A 9,785-nucleotide genomic window follows, 5' to 3' on the forward strand; every position below is an offset into this window, starting at 1 on the left:
AAATGTTCATTTCTTTGACCACTTGACCGTGTAGCAAATAAACTAGAAACTTTCAAAATTTTGCATATATATGCATCACTCATGAAGTACATGGATTTCAACGGTTTGGATTTGACATTTGACGTCTATCCGATATACTTTTGGAGTTATGCTCACCAAACTTTCTTGGTGAGCATGTCACACGCTAGCTTTACTCCTGTATTATATGGCTCTCCGCGCCAATTTTTGGAAGAGTTAATTAGTCTTTGTGCCAAATTAAAATTTCTGTTTGACAGTTCATGTCATAGCCGCCAGAAAAAGGAAACTAAAAGGCTCCACTTTCCGTATTTCATAATATATTGTTTTCATATTTCATACAAAATTATTTGATATTTGACACGGGATATTATTAGCGTTGTACATAACATTTAATAGAGAGAATAAACATAATTATTTGACAAATGTTAAAAAATATTCATAAAAAAATAAAAATAATTATTTGACATGGTTTATATACGTCCATTAAAGATATTACTTTTCGATTTTTTTTAATAAATCTATAGTTAAAAGTATTATTTTTCGTAATCTTTTACATGCGCACAAAAAAAAAAATATAGATCATATAATGCCTATATTTTAAAATTTAAGTTTTAACTTGAAAATCATTAAAGTTTAAAAAATATATTTTGGACAAATATTTAAATTAGTTAGTGAACAAAAAAAAGTATGAACTATGTCTTATTATTTTTGTAGACTTAATAAATTTGTTATATCAATTATACTTATAATGTTAAATTTTAAGTTTAAAATAACGTAACTAAAATTTAAATTCATTAAGGATTTTAGATCCATAAAATGTTCTGACTAATATCAAAATGATGATATTAATTTTATAGAGAATGTAGTTAGTTTTTGGAATATACTCTGTCTCAATATACATAAGAATTGTTTGTATGGTATTTTGTTTGACAATCTTAACAATATTGATAATTAAAAACTATATTATAAGTTCTAATTTTTTAAGTTTATACTAATGTTGCCAAATTTTAAATTCATTATGGGTTTCTAGATCCATAAAATATTATGGTTGGAACGAGAATGATGATATTAATTTTATAGAAAATGTATGAAACATAAATGTTTTGGAGAAACTTTTAAAATATACTAAATAATTATTTGACAATCTTAATTATATTTTTAAAACTAAACAATTTATTAATATTGATAATTATAAAATACATTATAAGTTGTTTTAAATATATATACATAACTTGCTAGGTAAATTATGATTTTTTATTTTTCAAAAAGAATATTTAAATATCTTAGTGAATGAGTATACTTGGTAATACAATAAAATATTATGGTTGATAAGAGAATGATACAATCGTACAATTAAGTTATAGAGAATGTAGGAAACAAATATATTTTGAAGAAACTTTTAGAATATAATTTTAGATTATATATACTTATGAATTATATGTCAATTTTTTTACAATATTAATAATATATATAAAATCAAATTAATTTAATAATACTGATAATTAAAAACTTTGTTATAAGTTGTCTGATATATCTATACATAAATTTGAATTAAATTTTCAAATAATTGACACTTTTGAGTATAGTTGGTATTACAACAATAATTATAAAATTGATGGTTCAAATGCCTCACGTCTTTCGTGTCTCATTGTGCCTGATATGCTTTATCTTCATTTTAGAAGTCCAAACATTTAGTCTGAAACAAATCAACATGATATTTTTAGAAGTTCAAATGCCTCATGTCTTTCGTGTCTCATTGTGTCAAATTTATATATATTGCAACCAAAAAATTGGTTGCCCGACCATAAAAATGGTGTAGTGGAAATAAAATCATGTTCGGATACCCTCCAGTTGTTTGAGAATTGGATGGTCCTGTTTAATTTGGGCACTCATTTCAGAGTTCAGACTATCGCTGCAGATTGGATCCCATATTCCCATGAAATGCTATTTGTGTTAGAAGAGTGAGTCAGACTATCCTGCCTCCAGAGTCACTGCGGGTGGGCCCTCATTTAAAAACAATAACAATAATTAAATCCTTTAACAGTAACCGGTTCCACCCCACAGTGACTCTGGGAGTAGGAATTTCCTGTACCCGGAGGGAGGGGGGGGGGGGGGGGGGGGCAGGAGATTCGGTTCCCAGATATATGATTTGATTAGTTCTGGAGTACGTCTTCCAATAACGTACATATATATCAACCCTAGCCTACTGATATATAGTGTTCTCCCGATCTGTACTAAAAACAAGTCATTCATTCAGACAGATGATAAATTAATTACACAATCATGCTCTATAAATAATTAGGTTTATTTGTTAATTTGTCTCTCTTCCCATCACAGATATAACTTTACAAGAGCTAGAACTTAATTAAGCTCCTAGTTTCCACCAGCAATTACATACTTCCAATTAATGATGGATTTTCGGAAGAATGCCAGTTGCTGAAAAACCCGGTATTAATTTGCAATCGTAAGATATATAGATAAGAGTCACAGTGTACACCATATATAGTTAATATATATATAGTGTTGGTACGGCTGGTCGATCGATTGGTGGTTGCTCATCGATCTTAAAAATTAAATGTCCTATATATTTTACTGTATTTTGTACCCTTTTTGTCTTTTTTCAAGGATGAATAAATGATCTTTAAATTGTATTTTTGTTACCGGTATTAATTATATATTTCTTGGTTTTGTTATTGTTATCATCTATCCTCTTTTCTATCAGACCGTACGTAGTTGGGGCCAATTTCACAAAGCATCGATCTAACGATTAACAAAACGGGGAGCGATCTCCGAAACCCTCTCAGTGTACCCCTATTGTCATCTTCCTTTTCCTTTGAACCACACCAATTCAGTGGATGGTTGTCTCCTCCTGAGTCCTGACCACTGCGACTTTAAGTTGGAGAATTATGGAAATTAATGTACTTAATAAGTGTTTGGTTTGGTTGTATTGTGAGAATAGTTATGTGAAATCTTATTTTCTTTCTAAATACTTGATATCAATAAAATAATTATTTAAAATTAAATTAACAAATTGATTATTTTGATGATTAATACAAGATTTTTATTTTGCTTAATTTTTAAAATCATACAATTATTTTTATTTATAAAATTATAATAATGCAATTAAATAAAATAGATTAAATAATGATATTAAATAGATAAAACATTTTTAATACAAATTATTTGTAAAATGGGTACAAAAATTAAAAAATATTTATAGATAAAATAATAAAATAAGAAAACAACAATTAAAAACATTTAAAAAAAATAAACCTTCAAAAGCATTAAAAAAAACATTTATTATAATCTGTATTAACATTTTCAAACAAAGAGGAATTTATTTACTACATCAAATTTATTAATAAATCATAATTTAAAAAAAGCACCGATGATGGTCCAATTAAATCCCATCACCAATTTTTTTGGGTTAAGGAAATTTCTAAAATTTAAAAAAAAAATGTTCTGTCCGGATTCAGACTTTTGCACATAGACATAGGCTCACAATTGCCAATAACAAATAAAATAGATGTTTATATAATACAAAGTGGGAAAAAAAATAACAGAGATCAGTCGACGAAAGGCAGAATTTGGAGAGAGTGAAAGAGATAATGGGAAGAAATAAAATGCGCTATGAAACCGAATTTTTGTTTAAAAAATTTGCAGTAAAATAGAATTGGTTAAATATTTTTTTTTTTGGGCTCAAAAATTTGCACTAAAATAGAATCGATTAAAAATTTCTCATAGGAAGATTTGGGGAAAAATAGCCCGCCAAATCCATCTCAAATCCATCAAATTTTCACAGAAAAATTGACACGAATCTGAAAGAAGACTCCATATAATTTTCATAAACACCAAATTAAGTTTGACATGGTTGAGATTAGTTTGGACCATTTGTTTATTTAAATTGCACCTCAGTCCTCATATAGCCGAAGGATACGGACTCGACGGTGCTTTGCTTTACATTCCGATCGCACGCTGCTCGAATCTAACGGATCATATTAGTTGACACTTTTTTTTTTAGTTTAAATATCAACTGCTTCTTCTTTATAGACGGATGTGTAGCGAGTATTTGCTCAAAGAACATTGAATTCAAATCCGAAATGCTACTACGCTGTACGGAAGAAAACGAAAAAGAAAACCATTATTTCCTCGGGAAACACATGATGGGCCCCACCAGCAACCATGGTACTTGGAAGTCAACTTGGAAGCCATGCTTTAATTTGACCTTAAAATTACCTCTGTCAGGTAATGTGATATTTTATTTTGATATTCTCGTAGCTTTTAAATTCAAATATCAAATATCAAATATTATTTTGCTACTTTTAATAACTAAAGTTGGTCATACTGTTTAGTTTTATTATAAAGAAATGTGAAATCACCTGCTAAACCCTTTTCCCTTCAATTATGATCAAGGCGAGTTGGGAGATTGCTATTGAATGGTAGCCAAGTTGACCGGTAGACAATTCAAGGACCTATAACCTCCAACACTACGTATTTGGAATTTCTCTTTTTTGTTATTTTTGTTCACCAATGGTTGATAGCTGGTGTGAAGGACTCCTTTAATTGTAAACTTTATAAAAGAAATCAGAAATGAGGTCATACTGTACTGTATTACTGTTTTGCCTTAAATAGTGTTGAAAAACCATAATCTTTCAAAACAAAGCAAGTTTTTCAACACTAAGTCTTGTTTATCGTCTGAAATTTAATTATTAAATTCATTTCTTTTACAAAATTTTAACATCAATGATTCAAAATTTTGATTTCACCATTTAATTGTCATGTTTCAAAAGCTTGTTCATAGTACGTTAGAACTACTTCATACAACTTTGAGATTCGTGCTAAGTGAATTTTAAACACAAAAAAAAAAACATAGTTTTTCTTATAAAAAAAGAGAGCCTGAAATCATTACAAACTCAACCCCAAGCAAAACATAGTTTGGCTTACCCTAGAACATAGAATTACAAAAAGTAACATATTATAAGTTGTAGGTTATGTTTGGTTGTGGAGCAAGTTAATGAGGATTAAATTGCTCACTCCATGTTACTCTTCATATTTTACATCTCATTTGGTAATTAATTCGATAATTCAAGTTATGGTTTAAATTAATCCACTGAGGAGTAAGATGTTGGAAATGAACCTCTCTCAGCCTATTACATTAGAAAATAAAAATAACATTGTTAGGGGTGATCTGTGGTCAAACCCTCTCCAATACTTCCAAAAAGATAGTTTTATGCTTCTCATGCTGTCATTAGATCGATTTGTTTTGTTCAAAAAGTTTGTTTTTCCGAGAGAATTGCTCATTTATGTGTTTTTTTCATTTCATTGGTGTAGAAGGCTGATGCTGTAGGCTTGCACATGCAACAGGACAGTCCAGAGGACAGTGAAGAGGTATAAATTACCTGCCTTTCAATAATCTTTTATTGTACCTTCTTCTGAAAACCTAGACAAATGAGGCCTATCAAATGTCATCAAGAAAATATATATATCTCCCAATGAATTCGAGGAAAATGCCACGCCAAATCTAATGAAGAGTTGCATTGTTGGGTATAATGCTCAAATGTCAAATTGATGAAGTTATCGATCCACTTATAAATGTTAGCCTCCTGGTTTTCTGGCAAATAATACATGATTTTCCTGCTCAAATTATATCTGGTAGCGTAGGTTTTCATGCAAAACACAAATATATTCATGACTTGAATTATGATGCTAATTAAATACACCTTGCTTGGTCGGCTTCAAGGTGACTGGAGGCGGCAACGAAGCTGATGACGAGGAAGAAGAGGAAGAGGGATATGAGGACCACCATGTGGAGTATGACAAGGACTCTGGTGCAGATGATAATAAGGACGTTGACAAAGAGTATGATGAGGAGTACAATGCTGAGGATGACGAAGATGATGACTTCATTGTTATCTACTAAGTGTGAGCCGTGAGGCAGGCCGCAGGTACCAGTTTAGGTTAGTTTGGAGGTCTAGTTAGATTCTAAAGCCGAGTATTGTTTTGGTCTAGTAGTAGTGGCTTTTAGTTTGTTAATTTGCCGCCTCTCTTTACTTGAGACTTGTTTTTTGTCGCCATCTGAAGCCGTAGGAATTGTACATTGAAGGTCACTATGTATAAAGGAAGTCTGTGCAGAACCAACTAACGGGGCCCAGTGATCAGCGAAGTATAGCTCGTCCTGCCCAACTTCTTTTCTACATATATAGCGACCTTCAACAATTCCTACGGCTAGCCCAAATTAGGTATCGCATCTTAGATCGTGACATTTTTAATGCAAGCAGGTGGTCATTGACCACTATTCTTTAAACCCTTATATTTCTAGATAATTTTACTGGAATCCACATTTTTCTTAATTGTGATATGTTACAAAATTCGTTTTAGTAAATTTCTGTTAATATCACTGGAAATTAAAGGAATTACATAGTAGATGTGTTTAATTGAACACCCTTTAGTATGTTTTTTTTTTAATAGTTATTGATACAACCTTTGGATTGCTTAGTTATGAGCAGATGGTTACTCTTGCAAAAAAATTTATGCAGTATTTTCTCTTTTATTGGCTGTAAATAGATTAGCGCGAAGACAAATTAATGAGAAAGCATTGAACCTGGAAAATGTATAGGTGCATCAGAAAAAAGGGTAATTATGGAGGACACTGGAGAGATTTATTTTGCCGCAAAACTACATGTTACACCCTTCGCAATTTTCTATACAAAATTTTTATTTCTTTTCCGATTCACCAAGTGTCTATCCAATTTTTTTGTTTCTTTTCAAATTAAGCAATTTTCTATCCAATTTGGGGCTCCGACAGCCACTTTTCAAACTTTAATAATGTACTTAAATGTGTTGGGTTTGTGAAGTCACAAAATCATTAAAAAACAAATTAACTGCAAGTTTGTACCTCTTACCTGTAGGACTGCCAATGGGTCGAGCCAGCTCGCGAATTAATGAGTTGAGCAGCTCAATATATCATAACGAATTGGACTTGAAACTGAAAAAAGCCCTAACTGAACTCGGCTCGCTTATGAAAGAAAAAGCTCGGCTCGACTCAGCTCACGTAAACACTTGGCTCAATTCGGCTCGGCTCGCGAGCCGACTCACGAGCCGGCTCATATTACATTTTGAAAAAAGTATTTACATTTTGTTAGATTGTCAAGAAATTAAATTAAACCTAATGATACAGCTCTACTGGTTGCTTCACAGTTGAAATGTCTGAGAAAACAATGTTACTTTAGGTAGCAATTATTGTAACTTTTGTTCTCCAGTGTTATACTTCTTTTGCATATCTTCTCCGGAAATAAATATGCTACGATCCTAAAAGGGATTGTAGGGTCCTACGATTCCAAATCCAACCTTTTATTTGTTTTGAGATTTGTGCATAAAAACAACTTTTATGGAGATTCGTAATACTTAAAAAATGAAAGGTTGAATTTGAAATCGTAGGACCGTACAATCCCTTAGAATTGTAGCAGGTTTATTTCCATCTTCTCCAAGAAGTTTCAAGCATGTAATGTAAGCTATTCATCATTGAAATTTAAATTGAACCTGATCTGATAACCTTCACAATAGTTGGCATAATAATTTAGATCAATAAACTTGGTTTTTTTGTTGTCAAATTGTCAATAACTTAAATTTAACCTTATAACACCCGATAAATTTGATATTTTATTTTTTTGAAATTATTTTGGACTTAAATGTGAAATAAGGAAACTTAAGGATTTGAATGTAAACAAAGGGGAAGACATTAATTAAAAAAGAGAGAGAGAGAGAGATACATGCCAACGTGGCACCCTTGACATGTGTCCCCATGCATGGAATTTTTGTGACCGTCGTAAATTTCGTTTACATCTCCCCCTATTCAGGAAAGTTAAAAAAATAAGAGTGAAAATGATAAAAAAAAAAAGAAGAGAAATACCGAAGGAAAAGAGAAAAAAAAAAGGAAAATAAATATCTTGATAAGAATTTTTATTCGACTTATATCTTCGATTGGAATTCTGACTACGTTGCGTTGATTTTGAATAATCGTGGTAACTAGAATTGGATTTCTGTACTGACTGCTATAAGGTAATCGAATTTCTCTATAATATGTGTTTTTGAGTTGTGTGGTCAAATTGGATGTTTGAATTGAGTAGTGTATTATGAGGGTATATTTAATGGGATAGCGGGGCTGATGTTCGAATTTGATTTGCGAAATGATGTATATTATGAAAATTTGTGAAATGATATTATTTTGTGAAATTAGAATTGGATTCAGACTTGAACCTTGATTTATTTGGATAATTGGACCGTTGGATTTATAATAATTAAATTGGACCCAATATGAACTATTGGACTGAAATTGAATTTAAATAATTAATGAGCATTTAAAATGGGTTAAGATGGAAATATCTAATTATATGTATACAATTTTAATTGGGTTGCATTGAAATTAAATATAAGTATTGATTAGAATGTGTTGTTAACGTAGGCATAATTATGAAAAAGGTTGACGAGACTGTCAAGAAAGATTAGACTGCTAGCGACCTCACCTGTTGCCCTACGATATCAGGTGCGAGGTTATTGGATTAGTCTGAGATTCATAACTAGGAATTAAATCGTAACTCACTTTGCATTTTGAATATTTAATTGATTGAATTGATTGAACTGTTGAATCATATGCATAGCCCAATATAATTGAAACTGAATTACAGGTAAGTCTGTTGACTGTCATGTTGATATTGTTTATCGATTGCTTGATTCTTATTGTAAATGATTGATTGAGACCACAGTGACTGAATTGAATGAATATGAAATATTGTAATCCTTGAACCTCCATATAGTGGAGAAAAAGGATTAATATATCGTAAAGTCTAGCTAGCTACTAGACTTTACTCCAGGACCCTTATGCGCATATGGTGAATGGCCCCAACTGAATCTAGTACCGGTTGGATAGGGAATATTGAATAAATGTGAATTGTGACGGTAAGACTAATGAACTGAGGTAATTGTCTTATCATTGATTTTCTTTCCGATAATGACAGTATTGTGATATTGATTTCGTATGGTTTCCGTTAATAAGGTGTCAGGATAGTTAGAATGGTATAAGCCCTGACACGACATATATATGTTATAGTATCTTTCAGTGTTACCAGACTAGAAATTGTAAAGTTAAGAAACCAAACATTACCAGACTTAGTGGTCGTAAAGATTAGGTCCCAAATATTACCTGACTTTATAGTTTAAAAGATTTTGACCCAAACCATTTATTCTGATAAGATCCTTAGAGTTCTGATTTATTTATGTGATGTTTGTTGTTCAATTGGATATTATTATTAAGCATTTGCATTCGTCATATGAAATGAACTATTTGTTTCTCGTGCGGTGATTTCATTCTGAATATGAATTTATTTCGAATCCAATAATCTGAGTGGCAATCAGCACTGAGAAATAATTTATTATTTCTCACTCGTTTCCCTTGTAGGTTACAGGTTTATTATACGAAGATAAAAAGCGTTTCCGGGTAATTGACAGCAGGGCCACCTAAAAGTATGGAATTTGGGTTTATTATATCTGACAGGGTGCAGAGAGTATATCTCTAGCATCATCCACTATAAAATGTCAGATAATTATTGTAAATAGATTGGGATGTGGCAAAAATAATGGATGCTATTGACAATGCATAAAAAGATCCATGTTATATGTTACGTATATTAAATGGTAAATAGACGCGGTAATAATAGTCGCACCTCCGGATTGGGGGGTGTGACAAACCTGATGATACAGCTCTAGTGTTT

The sequence above is a fragment of the Carex rostrata genome, chromosome 4 (genome assembly GCF_964058835.1).
Source record: "Carex rostrata chromosome 4, lpCarRost1.2, whole genome shotgun sequence".
Lineage (NCBI taxonomy): Eukaryota > Viridiplantae > Streptophyta > Magnoliopsida > Poales > Cyperaceae > Carex > Carex rostrata.